The sequence below is a fragment of the Lissotriton helveticus genome, chromosome 10 (assembly GCF_964261635.1).
Source record: "Lissotriton helveticus chromosome 10, aLisHel1.1, whole genome shotgun sequence".
NCBI classification, from domain to species: domain Eukaryota; kingdom Metazoa; phylum Chordata; class Amphibia; order Caudata; family Salamandridae; genus Lissotriton; species Lissotriton helveticus.
This window is the reverse complement of record NC_136071.1, coordinates 702,683,050-702,702,011: the sequence shown is the minus strand read 5'-3', so window position 1 is coordinate 702,702,011 and position 18,962 is coordinate 702,683,050.

The window sequence follows — 18,962 nt, the reverse complement described above, 5'->3', positions numbered from 1 at the left end:
GCGCCAGCATGAGAGCGCCGGCGTCTCGTGGCTACGTCTTGGTCGTTCCGCGGGCAATCATGGCAGTCATTCTCCATCGGGGGCCCGCGGGGGTCGGGGGCCCCTGCGGCTCTCATAGAATCTTCAAAGCTGAGGAGAACGCCTCTGGACGGGGGGTTCATTTTCTAGCTGGCAGGCGATCTGGCCATCTTTGCACGCTGGGTCCAATCTTGCAGAGTCGACCGCCATTTTACGAGTTCTGCGGCAACCGGCAGTCGTTGGATCGCAAGGGCAGATGGACTCCAGCCTGTCGGGCGTGGTGTTGCACCCCAAGAGTGGACGAACCCTTGTCGGTTGAGTGGAGCGTTGGGGGTGCAGCTGAGGGGCCTCCACCTGGGGAGGTGGGAGAGGCTCGTCCGCGCCGCCTCTCCCTCCCAGTGCACCCCACGCCGTCTCCCGGCGCTGACTTTCGTGATGGCCGGACCAGGCGATGAGAGAGGGGGGGGTCGGAGGCATAAGCAAGACATCCCCCCCCGTGGCCTGCAAGGCGTCAGAAGAAGAGGATGGGAATACCAGTACATTCCGGGCCATCCACTCCACGACTTCTCCGGCCGATGGCATTCGTGATGGCCGGACCAGGCGATGAAAGAGGGGGGGGGTCGGAGGCATAAGCAAGACATCCCCCCCCGTGGCCTGCAAGGCACTAGAAGAAGAGGATGGGAAGACCAGTACATCCCGGGCCATCCATCCCGTTTCCTCTCCGGCCGAGGGCGGCCAGCCGGGCCCCGCCCTGCACGTGTCGAGGCCTCGTCTTCCGGATGGGCGTGACCGTGGACCTGTTGCACTTCGGGAGCTTCCGGAAGGGGGGTAGGTATCTGCTGACTTGTATCTATCTTATGTTACCGTTATTGGGCGTGGCGGGCGGTGGGACAGACATGTTTGGAGCAGTGAGGGGCGGCGGAGCCTAGCTACCTCGTGGCTGCCGTGATGTCAAGCTTGACTTTTCTCACCACTTTCATGTTTCTTATTGCGGGCTATTTTTAACGTTTCTTATTTCTAGCGAAGTAAAAAAAACTCATCAGTGGCCTACTGATTTTGCTCGATTTCTTTTTCCTTCCTTTTCTAGTGTGTTTTTGCACTAAAGTTTCTGTTAACAGGATACGGTGATTACTTCATATTTTACATATGTCCTTTTTATTAGGGGCACCTTCCGGTTGAGCCAGATGGTCTACCTCTAATAAATGGTCCGGGTGGAACTAGTTTACCAATCAATGGGGAGTAGATAGGCATGACAGATTACAACGGGGGACAAAGGTCCGCATTACCTACCCTTCACTACTTGCAAAGACTAGACAGAATATTTCTATTCCACGTTATTTGCAAACAGAGAATACCTCAAAAGAACTATTCCTTGAACAATAAATGTCCAGACAATCAATCAACCAGTGGGGAGAAAAACAGGCATGACGGATTACAACGGGGGACAAAAGTCCGCATTACCTATCCTTCGCTATCTGCAAAGGGAGACAGAATATTCCTATTCTTCTCTGTTTGTAGACAGGGAATATCTCAAAAGAGCGATAATCGATAAAAATCGATAACAAACAATCAGTGGGGAGAAAAATAGGCATGACGGATTACAATGGGGACAAAAGTCTGCATTACCTACCCTTCACTATCTGCAAAGGGAGACAGAATATTCCTATTCTTCCCCGTTTGTAGACAGCGAATGTCTCAAAGAGCAACAGAGCAACCAATCAATCAGTGGGGAGAAAAATAGGCATGACGGATTACAACGGGGGACAAAAGTCCGCATTACCTATCCTTCACTATTTGCAAAGAGAGAGGAACGTTCCTATTTGTCGCTGTTTGCAAACAGAGAATGTCTCAAAGAGAACCAATACTTCAAGTAGCAACCAAGGCTAAATGAACCAATCAATGAACAATACCAGTATTTAAATACCGATTCCAATATAAACAATCAATCAGACGTAAAGACGTCCTACTTAACCTTACCCGGACCGGACCGTGTGGACAGTTCTTCGCCTTCCCTCTCCAGCGCCCGATCGTTCTCTTACTCCATGTTTTTACCGCAGCATTCCTGTGGGATCCCAGTCAGGACAGTAGGTCACTTGAGAGAGGTCCGTTCGGAATCGGTGAAGTTCATTCAATCGGCAGCCGGACGAGGGCCCTCTCAAGGCAGGTATACTCCAATCGTTCAGATGTTCACCCCATCGTCTGGACCTCTCTTACCGGACCTTATGTCGCTGATGGGCCCCGCGTTGGGACGCCAATTGAGGAAAAACAGCCCAATTTACAACCGATGCCCAGGCTGCTGGCACACAACGCCTCTTAGTTCCCATTTTTACCAGTTACCAAATAAAGAGACGGGCGCTGGAAGCGGGAGTGCAAGAACAGAGTTTTATTTCTCATGAGGAGAGCCTGTCATTTCGGACATACGCACAATGTCTTCAAGAGGTGCTCTAACAAGTTTCTTTGAGGCTTCGTCTTTTATACACAGGTTTATGATGTACAAACATTCCTTACTGCAATAAAGGCACTTTGAAGTATGAAAAGGCATTTTTGGAATCCCAGCTTCAGGCCTATTCCCATACCAGTCGTTCGGATGTCGTTTCCCCTCCCAAATGTAACATGTGATTGTGATCTTACAGCCGGACATTCCAGCAGGACACGAGGGCAAGAGGGGGTGGTCAGATCTAAGGTTGGGCAGGCGATAAGATCGGGATCACGCTTTGCTATGCGGGGCCAGGGGGGTACATCCATGAGGTTTGGTTTTATGACTTGGGACCGGGTCGGGAGGCCAGGTGTAGCCGGGGGGGGGTCATCAGAAGAGGGGAAGGGTGTTCCTGGTAAGAATGCAGGGGGTGTCGGTTAGGCAGGGGTGTCATTTTTAGAGCGGGGTCGCGCAGAGGGAGAGGGTTTTATGGCCTATGCATGAGAGACCGGGGGCTGTCGGGGATGCTTGCGAGGCTGGGGAGTGAGGGGGAGAGAGAGATGCTGGCTATCGGGAGTGGGCAGAGTGGCCTTGGTGCCTAAAATGGCTGCCGTATACGTGCGTGCATGGGCCTGTACTGGCGAGATGATGCGGGCAATGCTTCGCGGTATTCGTTCTGCTTACAGCGAGGGGTATGGTGAACACAAATGAACGCCGCTTATGTACATATACATTGTCATTTCCCACAGACTCTGGTTTGGACCAAGATGGATAATCTCCCAATAAATAAGGGATCTAAATTTTGTCAGAAGGAACCTGTGGAAGGGTCTTGTACATATAATGAGATAAGGTTCCATGGCAATAGTGCTTTTTGTTAAATAATGAGACCTAACCGAGGGCTTCTGCAGTTCTTTTTCCTCTCGGTTTGATCTTGCCCGGGACAAAAACTGCCTCTTGATCAAAAGTACATCCTTGTTTGTAATACTTCTGGGGGATTCAAAAAGTTCCAATCTTCCTAGCTGGTATAATGTCCTCCTCAGATAATCCAACCAAGGAATCCTTTTATAGTGCTCCAGTAACATAACGTCCTCCATGATGGCATGGTTCAGGGGTACCTCGTTATTGAGCCACGTCTTTAGCCAATAAGTCAGAGGGGCCAGCTGCAGCTTGTCAGTTATATAGTCTATGCCCACCTTCGAGTGGATGGAATAAGTTGGGGTCGATGGGGGGACTGACAGTAGTGAGCGTAAAAACCTGTTCTCCGCTCTCTGGATCGGTTCAGTTTGTACATAACCCCAGATTGGGGCGCCATACATGGCTATTGAGAGGCATTTCGAGGTGTAAACCTTCAGTAGGGCCTCCATTGGTCTAGCGCCCAGCTTTTTAGAGAAGGCCATGAGGGCGGCCGATGACCTGGTCACCGATAAGGTTTTCGCCCTAACCTGTGGACCCCATGCTCCCCTCTCATCAAAGAGCACCCCCAGGTAGGGAAAAACTGATGTTCTTGAGACCTCCTGGCCCTTTCAACTGAAGGATTTTGTCGTTGTTTTATACCTCTGTGCTCCTACTATCATTGTGTGGGATTTACCCACATTTACCTTCATGTCTAGGTCATCCGTGAAGGCGCCAAATGCGTCAAGCAAACTCTGTAGGGCATTGCCAGTGCGCGCAATAAAGACTGCGTCGTCCGCGTATATGAGTGCAGGGATCTTAGATACTCACCCCCAATCTTCTCTAGGCACTTCCCTAGGCAATTTATGTAAATAGTGAACAGGAGGGGAGCTAATATACATCCCTGCCTTACCCCCCGCCTGGAGTCAAATCTGGCGCTGCATCTTCCCTCCCTGGTGACCCTGACCTTGGCGGACAGATCCTGATGTAGTGAGGCCATGAAACCAACCAGGGCCTCGTCTATCCCAATCTTCCGTAACATGGCCCAGAGCTTGGTTCCGTTCACCAAGTCGAAAGCCGAGGAGAGATCCATGAATGCTAAAAATATGGACCCCTCCTTGGTGACCGTATACTTGGCGAGCAGAAGATGTAAATTTGAGCACTGTTCCACTGTACCCCTCTTTTCCCTGAAGCCATACTGAATTTCGGCTAACCCTCCATGGGTCTCTATACTCTCCCTCAGCTTGATTAACAAGACTCTGCCTAGGATTTTAACGGCAGAGTCCAGGAGAGATATAGGCCTATAACAACCTGGGTCGTCCCGGTTTCCTTTCTTAAAGATTGGGATGATGATGGAAGTGGCCCAGGAAGATGGGTAGCAGCTGCTGGTTGCCGCGTTGATAAATTTGTCAAAACAGTTGCCCAAATCCCAGGAGAAGATTTATATAAATCCGCCGGCACCCCATCCGGGCCAGGTGCTTTGTTCATTGAGGTATCATGGATGGCTTTTTCCACTTTGCCTATATTAAATCTTAAGGCGTAGGACTCCGGAACAGTGGGTGCATGGGGGGTACTGTCTATACTCTTATCGCCGTATACTTCGCTAAAATGCTGATCCATTTTTCGTCCGGAATCACGCAATCCATGACTGAATTTGGTGCGTCCGTGAAAAAGGGCTGATTAATTACCTTCCAAAATTCTTTACTGTCCCTTAAGATATTTACGTTCAATAGATTATCCCAGGCAGTTGACCTGATTGTCTCTTTCCTTATTTTAATGGCCAGCTTATATTGCTTTCTAAGGTAGGCTATATTCCTTGTGTCCCTTGTGGGTTGCTTTAGAGCAAGCATCAACAGTCTGTGGGCCTTGAAGCAATTTGAATCGAACCATTGATGGGTTTTGCTGGTTCCCCGCCTCGTGTTGGCCGTAAGGTCCAACACAATTTGGTTACAAATTGCTTCAAAGGCCCCCTTAATTTCCTCTGGCGGGGACAAATTGTTTTTGCAAACCTCAAGGTAGCAGTTGATTTTGGGTAGGAGCTCTGCATAGAAACTGTCGGGTACTACGTTTGCCCACTTGAGTCTTCTCCCCTGGTCAGCTGGGCGTGCTAGGATATGGGCCTCTGGTGTTTGAGGCATAGGTCCCATATACTGGCCCCAGGCTACCTCTACTACAACCGGGTTGTGGTCACTATGTACCGACACCTGCGTGTTGTGTGATATTACCCTGTTCAGGATACCTGGGGTCACAAATATATAATCGATAGTTGACCCTGGGGTAGTGCCTTTATAGGTATGAGGTCTGATGGTGCTTTCGGGTGGATTAGGTTCATAAAGATTATGATGAGCCACTAAATCTTCTAGTTCTGCTCCCTCGGTAGAATGCTCAAAATGAGGCACAGCTAACCCTTCGGAATCTGCCCCCATCAATAAACCACACGGACCGTTGCATGGATGGATATTAAAATCACCTAAAAGGATAATCTCATGACTAAGATGTGTATTTTGACTGACTAAGACTAAAAAAGAATTTAGGCTAGCAATGCTATTATTGCTGGAATCCTTATTCTTCGAATTATAAAAATTAATATAAAAGGTTCTCAGGGAAGGGGTAACTTGTCTTTCAACTATTAGCAGGTTTGGGCAAGGATTGTTGACCAGTTTTAACAAGCCTTTGAGTTTCAAAGAAAAAAGGGTTATGAGGCCACCCCTGGCTCTGCCTGAGCTGCTTGGGGATGCGACCCTAACAAAGCTAGTTAAGCCGTCCAGGAAGAAACTATCTGATGTCTCCCAGGTCTCCTGCATGGCGATGACTTCATATCCTCCGACCACTCTCACCCAGTCCTCATTTATTACCTTACTTTTAATACCTGCCACGTTCCAGCTAGCTAGTTTGCATGTCAACTCCTTTCCCTGCTCCGCTAGGCAAACTGGGGTGGGTCGCACACGGGTTGGTGGTCAATCAACATCCTCAAGTCCCTCCATACTCTCCAGACCCTCCATGCCTGATAGCGGGGCAAACCGGTTAGTAGTGGGTATCCCGCTAACTATTTGAGCATCACCTGCCCCTTGAGCTGTTAATGGCAATTGTATAGGATCTGGACTTTGGGCGAGGCATTGGGGGGAGCCCCTGATGATAGCTGCAACAGAGCTTGTCCTTGGGTGTGAAGTCAGGGTATGGCTCGTGGTGCAGTAACGGTGACTGGTGTGTGTTCTCTCCAAAGGGGGGTAGAAAAACCCCAATGGTACGGGTCTCACTTGATCTTTAAAAGTTATATCCGAACCGTCCCAGAAAAGTTTCTCTGCCAGGTTGGGCCTATTAAAGTTTATTACCACACAGTCCCCCTTAGTAATTTTAGGTCTTTTCCCAACCCACCCCACTCTCCTTGCGAAGATAAGCGAGTCTGCAGGGTTCTCCCCACTAGAGGAGTCAATGCACCAGGTTTTTGCTTTGTGTAAGAGGTTCCTGGTGGATTCAAATTCGCCCTCTTCGAGAGGCGGCACACCAATGAACACTGCCACCAGGGCGGCAGCGGCTGGGGGTAGGTTCAAGTTGTACTTGCTAGGTTTTGGGTTCCTGTGTAGGGGCTTAGATGGTAACAATCGTAATTGGGCAGTAGATGTTTTTTGGCGCGCCTGGCCAGTGGGTGCGGTAACTTCGGTAGGTTGCCCTCTAGGAGGTATACCAGCTCCCTTCTGAGGCGGAACTGTGGGACTGAGACTTAGCCCTCCTGCCATGCCAGGGTCTGGGTGCGAGGTGGTCCTCTTGGACTGCTCCACAGGTGTCGTGTAGGAGGTGATAATTTTGTCCAGCTGTGAACATTTCTTGAGGAGGTCGGACAGACAAGAATTTAGTGTGTCAATAATGTCTTTGGCGATCCCCGTTAACAAAGGCTCTATTCTGGCAACAAAAAGCTCCTCCAGTTGGTCTCCAAGGGGCTCGGTAATAAGGTGTCTGAAACCACTGTTCTGGTTTTTTTCCCCCTAGCCCCTCTTGGTTGTTTAGCTGCCTGCTGACGTGGCTGCAATTGGGTTGTGGGGGTGCTGGGCTTGGTTGTTGTTGTAGCTAAGGGAGCGGGTTTATTATTGATGATTACCACGGGATCCAGAGGTGTGGGGGGAGCCTCTGACGTGTTAGCCACTGTACTGGTGGAGAGGGGCTCGAGGGTGGGAGGCTCCACTACCGCAGGGGATGTAAGGCCCAGTTCTTGTTCGGCACTAGCGATTTCTTTAGTAAGGGCCCCCACTGCTGATGAAAGATATGACAAAATAGACTTTGAATGGCTAGGGATTTTTGCATGTTTCCCCTCCTCCTCACAGGCTGGTGTTATCTTGCGCTTACCCATTGTTTGGGCTGTGGTGATGGTAGGGGCTGGCCCCGCCTCGCCTCCTTCTGCCTCGGACTGCCAAAGACTGCCCCGCCCTTGTCCCGGGCTTCTCCCGGGCAGCTCCTGCGCTCGACTCGCGGGGCGAGTGGAGAGCGCGAGCTATGAAGCGCATCCGGGCACGCTGGTGACTCCTCGATTGTGCGCCGGTCCCGGGGCTGGTGGGTAATGTAGTTCACCGATGGGAACTACAGCCGTTCCCCTCACGGCTTTCCTGGTCAGCGCGGCTGTTCCCCTCACGGCGCTGATGTCAGTTGCGATGTGCCCCTGCCACGGGCTGTGCAGGTGAGGCTTTGTTGTTTTGAGTTCAGACAGGTTGGAAGCATAATAAGGCTTTGAAAAAAATCATGAATTTACACCAAACCTATGAACCAGGAACCCAATTTCTGGTCATGTTAACATAGCAAAGGAAGGTATGGCCTTACTAGTGGAGAATTTTGCACAGAAAATGGATCCAACAGGTAATGAACACAACTGCTATGATTCCATTAAGATTCTGTTCACTTCACCTCACCCACCTGGAGACCAGGTCGAGAGTAATTGAAACTCTTTCAAACCTATTCTGGGCGCATTGCCAAGCAAATAAGTGGTCTGTCATAAATGTGCAAGGAACTGACGACCTCCTAGAGTGGAAACATACCTGGGAGAGTCATAAAATGTATGTTTAAAAGGAGAGGGTGTAGACGGAAGCCCTGAGACCTGCCACAGTCCAGCCTAGCCAATGACAAGCAATAAGTGATCTAGTCTGGTACATTAAATGTAAGTATGACGGAAGAAGCAGCCACCGATCTGAAACAAACGTACCTGGGGTTGATTTGTTGAACAGCTTACAAGACTGAAATCCAATGTTGCCTATATTGCATGCCTGGCTCGGAGAATATATCTAACCCGCACTCCATTGGTTATATCTTATAAATAAAAAGTAATTAAAATACACCATAAATGTTTGTAAAAATCTGTGAAGTACATTGGAAGAGCAGGCACATAATAAATGCACATATCCTACTTAGAGATAGAAAAGATGAACATGTTCATATGACTGCACAGGGCAATCATGCTACATATTACTGAACGGGCGATACTACACTTCACAGGCCAATCATGCTACATATTGCTGCACAGGGCACACATGACACAAAAGACTTAACAGGACAATGATGATACATATTATTGTACTAGGCAAACAAGTTATATATGATTGCACAGGGCAATCATGCTACATATAACTTAACCGGGCAATGATGCTACAGGGCAACATGTTATATATAACTGCACTGGACAATCATGCTGCATATGACTGCACGGGGCAAACATGCTAGATATGATTGCACATATGGTAAGGACACACGTTACATATGACTGCACAGGACAATTAAGCTACATATTACTGAACAGGGCATACTACACTGCCCAGGTCAGTCATTCTACATATTACTGTCCAGGACAATCATGCTACACATTGTTGAACAGGGCAAACACGTTACATATGAGTGCACAGAGCACACGTCACTTATAGCTGCAATAGGGCAACCTCGAAGTTTACCATTGTGGAGATGGTGTAACTTGGACAGTGAGTACAAAAATGCTGTGCACGTCCTAACGTTTTTCCATTCGACACAAAAGGTATATTGGGATTCCTCCAGCTCACACGCACCGTAACAGATCGAAGACTGAAGCACGAATTGCATGCATTATTCATTTAACAGCCAGGCGCACTGGGTGGCAATTGACTGACTCCCATGCGGCCATGTTTGACGTTCATCACCTGATGCTGAAGGTTCAGGTACAATAGTCATTAAAGAAAGAGCTGGGCGGCCCATGATTCAAGTTCACCCGCACTCCTGTCAGTCAGTTTCGGCCACTGTAGTGCAATCGCTCTTGGTACTGCCGCAAGACGAGCACTGCAACCCAGCGCATTACAGACCTTTACAAAGATGTATTTAACCCACTTTAAACTGCCAGGGCGTATTTAAAGGCGCAGGCTAAACATTGCGGACACTCTCTTTGAACAAACACATACTAGTCCCAATTACTCGAGTGCTCAATTATTAATAGTCAAAAGTAAAAAAAAACACTTTATTCGATTATTTAAAAATCATAAAAGTATACTATACAAATTCATAAAAAACATCGTGCAAAGATAATACTTAGTGTATATTTAAAAATCAGTGGCAAATACATATAGATCAGGACATAGTTCACCAAATAATCAAAATTAGTAGCTCAATTATTAATATTAATTATTTACTTTCACCTCCTTATTTTTTAACCCCGCGCGCCTATTTGGAAACGATTACATTTTGGGAAAAAAGTTCTTCTACACTGGAGGTTATGTAATTGTGTCAAAATTTCGTCTTTACAGTTATTAAAAAAGTTCTTATTTTGTTTAAAAAAGCAGTTCAACCGCTCACGGTTTTCCTCATGTCACCAGTTGCGAAACCAGTTCGTCTTTGGCCCTAACGCAAGGGAGGAAGTGGGCTCCCAGGCTGCTGGTTGAATCATCAAATACAGCAATAACCAGGGTTCACTCGGCCCCTTAGGCCTGCAGACCCCTTTGCCATTGAACATTCTGCACGAATGGAAGCTACACCCCTGGCTATCACCATCCCTCCTGCAAGTTGTTCAGTTCTGAGAAGCAATCAAAGGGTGCCTGAAGTGGTGTTTTCAATGTTACCTTATATCCTGAGCTGCTAGTTCACAAAGGGCCTACTCTCTAAAGTAAATATACATGTTTATATTTAATCAACTGCAGTGCGGCAGGTCATTAACGGTGGTGGGGATGGGTTGTGGGGAGGAGGGAATGGAAAAATAAAATAAAACACTTACCTGTGTGCCTCCGCCGCTTCCTCTCGGACCTGCTCAAATGTATATTTACTACTACACATATCAATCATTTCCAAGCGTAGATTTACACCTATGTGTAGACTTGTCTCCACCCACTCAGGACTTACAGGTGTAAAGTTACTACTAGTAATTTTGCACATGAAGTATATGTACTATACATGTTACTTTATTATTACTTACATTTAAAATTATTATATAATAAGTGAATTTAAAAATAAAACATGTTAAAAATAATTTTAAAAACATACATGTAATAACTTTTACCTGTATTTACTATGTAGTAAATTTTGTTAAAAGTTTATCAGTTAAATTATTTAAAAATGTTTTTCTTAAAAGTTTTAAAGTGTGATTTTTTTAATTAAATGTATTAATATGTTTTAAAAAGTTACATATTGAATTAAATATGTATACTTATACTTAACTTACAAAATTGCAACAGCTTTGTCACTTTTCTAGCTCAGCGCATGTGGCGCTTCATAGGCTCAAAACCTCTTCTAGTAAAACAGACATTTGAGGTGAGTAGATTCAGAGTGTTGGTGGTGTTGTAGGGTGCTCCTTAAATAGCAGCTGCTCTTCACCTAAAACCTGAGAACTCACAAGGTTCCCTGCTTCTATTTTGCATAATTTGGTCAGCTTTGTAGGCCTAAAAGGGCATTGTTTTGGCTTACACTGGGCTTCCTTGTGTCTGGACAAAGCTATGCCTCTCTGATGAGCTGTATATAACAGCGAAACACATATGTCATTAGTTGCTTTTATTCTTTCAAGGTTGGCTTGGATAGTATTTTACCAATCCAAAGCTGTAATACTGTGCTTAGAATAGTAAAAAGCTTTTGTCATGTTTAAGCTCATTGTGGATGGCACTAGCTAATCATGTGCTTAAAGACTTTCCTGCGAAAATGGCAAAAGGCTCAGTCACTTTTTTTAGCTCCCGTGGAATGTCACTGTGTTAATCCTATGCTTAACAACTCTGCTTAAGCACCGACATTTGAGAGGAACAGATTCAGAGTATATATTCACTGAAAAAGGGAATGTTAAAGGGACGTTTATCATCATCATCACATCATCATTACACTTTCTTCAGACGAAAACCATAAAAGCATAAATACATAAAACTATTACAATACAGTACGTCGCCAAAGTATAACTTGTGCCCTCTAAAACTATAACTTACATCCCCACCATGCCAATGATGTCATCACAGATGTCATATAGGATATTATCAATGCAGTTATTGAACATTTCATGAGTGAAGTAATATGTGACGGAACAAGCAGTGCATTTCGAGGTACCAAGTTAGAGTGACTTTAGGGCACGAGTTCTAATTACTTGAGATAACTATAACTTGTGAATTTCACTGGTAATGTTAGTTTAAAATTTAGGGCCTTATTACGATGTCCGTCGGACTCGCGTTCCGACAGACACCATTGCGGAATGGTACCACATGACCATAGGTTGGCGGTTCTGCCTGCAGAGTTTGGATGCAACCTCCCTATGAGTGGTTGTACATCTCCATTTTACAATCATAGCTTGTGCAGCAGGCGAAAAAAGCCTGTAGCACAAGGTACAATTGAAAAGATTTATGTTTTTAAACATCCCTGCATTGTGTGGCAAGGCCCATGGCCCATGGCGGAGGGCCAGGTGAGAAGTGGGCCCTGCTAGGGGCCCCAAAAGTCACTTTCTGCCTACCTTTTAATAGCAGGAGGATGGTAGAGTCGAGGCTGGCTCCACCATCATTATCGGATTATGAGTCCTTCTGATGCTCTGCCAGGCTCCTTGAGCTGGTAGGAAGTGCGGCAAAATACCCCTTGGGTTACCCTCTGACCGCTGGCATTGTAATTCAGCGGTCAGAGGGAAACCATTGATGTCAGGGAGAAAGTCCCCGATTAGCTGTCAGATGGCTTTCCGCCCAACATCACCCATAATATTTGAACTGACATTTTTACCTAACTATATCGTCCCTTTAATCTTAGTTTTTTCAGTCAATTTCTAATTATATTTTAAAGTAAGATATTACAATTGCTAACTATAACATCACTTTAGCCTTTGTTTTTCAGTTAATTCCTATGTTTTTTTAAATGTAAAGCTAGAGGTTTGTTGCCATGCATTGTGTGGGATTGGGGACAGGACCTGCGCCCAAACTCCAGGGGCAGCCACCCGCCGCGCACGTCCGACTATGGAATACGCCTCCTTATCCCACAGTCTTTTTGTCAGCAGGGAATCACAACGCGTTTGTTACAACGACCGCGTTGTGATTCCGCATACCATTACCCCGCAATTTGTAACAACGTCTTGCGGAGGGTGGGCGCTGGATGTTGGAATAGTATAATTTACTATTCCAACTCCAATCTGTGCAGACAGTAGGGAAGGTGTTGGATTTCAAATCTAATACCTCCCCCCCCTCCATAAGTCGTTGTTCAGACTTGTGGAGTAATGGTATGCGGAATCACAACACGGTCGTTGTAACAACCGCAATGTGATTCCCTGCTGACAAAAAGTTTTGTTATAAACTTTGTTTACCCCGACTATGTCATGTAACAAAATGAAGGGTGTGAATTTGAGTAAGGCAGACCAACAGGCTTTTTCAAAGGGTCAGTACACCAACATATAAAAGCTGGCCTAGTTGCTTTATTGAAGAGGTCTGCACATCAACATACATATAGCTGGCTCGTTGGATTTATCAAAAATCAACACAGTAATTTATGAATCACTATAGTCCAATGTACCTCCTTGTATGCACATGGCTATGATTAAATATAATCACTGCCACATTATGAAGAATTTTTCTTCAAAACAACCATAAACATGTTCAGTCTTTCTTTAAAATTCTTCAAGCCACAAAATACAGGCATAGAACCAACCAGAACTCCAGCTAAAAAGCATGCAGCTCCAGTTCTGAGCGCTGTAAAAAAACATGGTAAGCTCTCCTGGGGTCATACATTTATTAACCAAGCATACTTACATATTTTTTTTCCCTGTGGCTGTTGGGCTTCCAGCAGACCAGACCCCCACAACACTTTTATAACACGTTGATGGTGACCATGGCCAAATTGGGGTACCATAAAACAGCAAAAACTATGTAAATCAGCCCGGAGCAATGAATGATAAATTCGCTGCTTCTGCCATTAATTTATTATTCCTTTTTTTAGGTATATACAAACAATTTTGTGCAGGGAGAGTCCCAAGGCACTTATGACCCCTGCCAGCTACCCAGCTAGCACCCATACTCTGTGTCAGTTGGAGCATGCCATTATTTATATATCTAGTGGGTGCTCCATTCCCAACCAGGCCTCCCACCACTTTTTTCAAGTTGGGGGCTGAAGGGGGGCCATGTTCCCCGTGGCACTGCCAGCTCCCCTTCCGGAACCCATTTTTTGGTGCTGCCGGGAGCTGGTTTGTGTTCTTTGCTCCTCAAGCTGGAGCAACAATTCTAAGTGTTCCCATTGGGCAGGAACAATCTTCTGTTCTGTGCCAACACTCCTAGATAGATCTGTGCTTCTGCTTACATCTTCCCTGTCTGTTCTCTGGTGGGCAGAGACTGTTTGACAGGGCTTGGACTCCTCAGGACACTGTTTTCAGGAAGGCCTGGGGGTGTGTGGTCCCAGGGGTCACACTATGGCTCACGGAGTGGGGTCCCACGCCCCCCACCACCACTCCTCTCATATTAAAAAAACACAGGGCCCAGGGAATAGAGTTGCTGGGTGGAAATGGACTTCGAGAGGTAGGCCATACACCCCCTCCCCGATGAAAAATGTGGCACTACCCTGGGGATGGGGTCCCAGTGGCTGAAATTAGCCCAGGGAGAGGAACCCCATGACTCCTCCTCATCTAAAAATGCACGAGCCCCGGGGATGAGGTAACTGGGGCCCACATTGGCTCAGGGAGTGTGGCTACATGCCCTCCTCACCAACTATAAATGCGGTGGGCCCTGGAGAGGGGGCCTCCTTTCTCAAAAAACTCTCAGAGATTGGGGTCCTACACATGCAACTCCCTTCTTTTTGTCAGGTGATTTGAAAATCAAATGGGCAGGAAGCCGCCATTTTAATGTTGCATGGTTTTGTTAAACAATATTGTTTTTGGCCCCAGAGGGTATCACTACCCTGCCCCATATGTTTTTGTTGAACTTTCTTTGAAGACAGCGGACTCCCTCCCCAAGTCCTGAAATGGCTGCTGCAACATCATTGTTGATGTTGTAGCAGCCAATAAGATCTTATCTTCTGATCTTTATAGTCTGCAAATCGTTTAGAGATAAAGATCTGACATTCTACTAAATTTGGTGTCATTCCATTTTGGGTGTAGCAGTGTCCAATCTTTCCTATGGGAAATTGCATGGCGGAAAAGTGTTTTGGGACCTCCCTTTTACTCAGGCTCCACTTGACGGACTACGCTGAAACTTTCCAGGAAGGAGCTGAGGTGACTGAGACATTTTTGTGGGAAAGGTTTGTGAAGAATCGTCAAACAGCGGCAAAGTTGATAGCAAATGAAGCATTTAATTTCCTATGGAAATATGGTTCTATCTATCTATCTATCTATCTATCTATCTATCTATCTATCTATCTATCTATCTATCTATCTATCTATCTATCTATCTATCTATCTATCTATCTATCTATCTATCTATCTATCTATCTATCTATCTATCTATCTATCTATCTATCTATCTATCTATCTATCTATCTATCTATCTATCTATCTATCTATCTATCTATCTATCTATCTATCTATGTATGTATCTATCTATCTATCTATCTATCTATCTATCTATCTATCTATCTATCTATCTGTCTGTCTGTCTGTCTGTCTGTCTGTCTGTCTGTCTGTCTGTCTGTCTGTCTGTCTGTCTGTCTGTCTGTCTGTCCATCTGTCTGTCTGTCTGTCTGACTGCCTGCCTGCCTGCCTATCTGCCTGCCTGCCTGCCTGCCTGTCTATCTATCTATCTATCTATCTATCTATCTATCTATCTATCTATCTATCTATCTATCTATCTATCTATCTATCTATCTATCTATCTATCTATCTATCTATCTATCTATCTATCTATCTATCTATCTATCTATCTATCTATCTATCTATCTATCTATCTATCTATCTATCTATCTATCTATCTATCTATCTATCTATCTATCTATCTACCTATCTATCTATCTATCTATCTATCTATCTATCTATCTATATGTTATCTAGTGATGGTTGCACTGGGTAGTTATAGTTAGGACCATGTTTCAAAATATAGAAAAGGGGCAGGCATGGGTGGAGCACCCTTCTCTGAGCCAATGAATGGCCCAGATGACCAATTCCCCTGGGACCCTTGTGGCTCCAGTGTCCCAGGGACCCCAACCCCAGGACACTATTGTTTACTGCCCAGGAGAGGTCAGGCATCTCTCGGACAGAACATTCTAATCCCCCCCCCCCCTCAGTGGGAGGAGTGTAAAATGCTACTTCCATCCAGGCAGGAGCAAAGGAATGGTGCCAGCTCTCCCCAGGACCTAGTATGGTGCAGGCTGGGGAGCTGGCCAGGGAGGAGGGGCCACAGGGCTCCTCCTGCAGCCTCAAATAGAGGAATGACTGCGATAGCCCTGGGTGGGCCCCGGGGAACCCAAAAAACATAGAAAGAATGGCTGGCACCCAAAGGGAAGCAAGCGGAGGTTGCAGAGGCTCTGAGGCCTGCTCCATGGCTCCTAATAACATCGAGAATGTGTCTGCCCCAGGTGGGAACTGGGGCACCCACTATAACAAAGTGGCCGGCTCTTGTTATAATGGTGGTCTTTAGGACCCCCGTAATCACATCTTCAACATTTATAAGGGTGTGGATGCCCCAGTTGGGCACTGGATCATCCAAAACAATTACTAAAACAACAAAAAAATGAATATTAAATGAGCATCTGGTGCCATCCAATTATGATTCACTGCTCCGCTACGGACTGCCCCATAATGCCCTGCAGGGGGTTTTTGTTTAAATTTTTTTTTTGAGCTCAGTGGAGCTGCTAGTGATGGAGCGAGATAGAAAATAAAATTTTGTTTAAACTCGCAAAGTCACATTTCCATAACATGAATAATAATATTAATGATTTGTGATGTATTGTATTAATACAACCTAGATTAAACCTTACACATGGGGGGACTAACATGTGTGCTCATAAACGTGCATATATGTTGCATCTTTTTGTTCGTGCAAAATAATAAAAATAATTTGTCGTTTTCGTTTTTGTCATTACTAACTGCAGCAAACTTAAAGAAGCATGTGCTTATTTTGCTTTTCCTTGTCTATGTGATGTCATTTCTACTATTCTAGGTGCATATAAGTCTCATGGATTAATGAAGACTGGTAGATATAAACGCTGCTTTATTTGTTTGCATTTTGCTAGGTAACATTAGTTTAATCGGGAGGGTTAATTAATTAGTAAACCTAGGGTGGATACAGAAACAACATTATTTCTTTAATTAATACTTTTCTTGTTTTTGTTTATTACTAGAAAGCATAAGTTGACTGCTTTTGGGCCTAGTTTACTCGAGTTTGCTAAAAGCTGAATTTTACTTCTGCACAAGTCACGAGAAGCCCATTCTGAAAAAAGTGTTCGTCAAAGCTGCATTCACAAAGCAAAAACTGATGTGCTGTCATCATTCTGTCGGACGTGGCCAAGGTCGAATATGTGATAAAGGACAATTTTGTCAGCTCTAACTTGGCACCCGCGGAAACGAAATGAACACTGTGAGAATATTGATTTACAATTGTTGCAAACCAAGGAAGCTCCTGGTTGCATTCGAAAAAGACAATGGTCTTTAAGAAACGTGACCTAATGGAACTTTTGAAAAATGGGTGACATGTCACTTGTCACTCTCAGCCAATGGGACTTCGAGGATTTATTTATTTTTTTAAAACTTTATTGACAGGTAGGAGTAATAAACAGACAGTATCATACATGCATACGTTAGTGGTTACATTTTGTGTATTTACTTTTCGTAAGTGGCAGGAGTCAAGGTATTCTGATGTTCTGTGACTAAACCCCGGAAGAATCATAAATGCAGTACATGTGTTCCAAACGCTTGAACTGTAATCTGTGATTGCTCCCCCCTAGGTATTCATTCAATCGTGAAATTGCTTTCATAGTACAGAAATAATCAACAACCCATTCCCCCCCAAACATGTGTCATCCTCATCAGAGTGCTTCCACTCATTTCCTCAGCCAGCAAGATCCTCAGTGTGGTCAACGTTACACAGCCAGGTCAGTTAAAGAAACAATGTACTTATGTACCGCTGAGGTGAGTACCTTCTTGTAGTTTCGTTACTCCACCTCTCCCTCCGAGTCTGGGTCGTCCCCTTCTGGCAAAGGGTCGCAGATTCCTCCTCTGTAGTCATTCCATGCCGCCCATACCTTGTTCCATTTGCGGGGTGCCGCACGGAGGACGTACACTGCCCTTTCAGTCACCATCAGGATGTCCATGTTCTTAACCCACCTACTCGTGGTGGGTAGATCCGGTGCGCCCCATTTCTGCGCTATATCTCGCTTGGCCACGGTCATGGCCAAAGTTGCCCAAATCTGTTCGTACCTACCCAGGTCATTGGGGTCCCAGATGTTCAAGAGGCATTTGCGCGGTTCAGGCAGTACAGAAATTGTAAGGGCCTGGGAGATCGTGCGCATTATCTGCCTCCAGAATTCCTGTATCTGTGGGCATTCCCATAGTGTATGAAATAGTGATCCCTCTTCCCCGCATCCCCTCAAACAAAATGGATGTGGCGCTCTCTGTATTTTATGCAGCAGTGTCCTGGTGTAGTAGATGCGGTGTAAGATTTTAAGTTGCACCAGTCTGAACCTACACGAGATGCCAACCTCTCTTGGAGAGGCCAGTGCCTCATTCCATTCAAATTCATCCGCCTCGCCTATATCCCCTTCCCACTTGTCTTTGAGTTTCAATGTGGGGTCTTTGAGATTATTGATTAGTTTTTTATACGTGAGTGAGGTCGCGCTTTGGACCATGAAATCCGTTAGTAATCTATCCTCTAGTGGAGAGGAGTCCGGCAAAGGGGTACCTGCAGGAATCGCCTTGAGTAATGCGTGTCTTATTTGCACATACCTGAATGTTTCTGTGGGGCCTAGGCCGTACTGTTGCTGTAGGTGTGGAAGTGGTATGACTGTGTCATCCTCCCAGAGGTCCCCCACCGTAGAGATTCCTATGGCATCCCACCGCTCAAATCCCTTACAGCCTCTGAGGTTTCCCAACGCCTTCGTTCCCCACAATGGTGTCAGTTTGGTGATCCTACCAGCCCATCCCAGTCTGGCCTGCGCCATGTGCCATAGGGCCGCTGTGTGCCGCGTCGGACCGATCAGACCCTTGAGTTGCGATTTGTTGTAAAGCACTGACAGCATATAGTCCGTACCGAGCTGTGACCAGTCTGCCCTGAAGGCCGGGTCT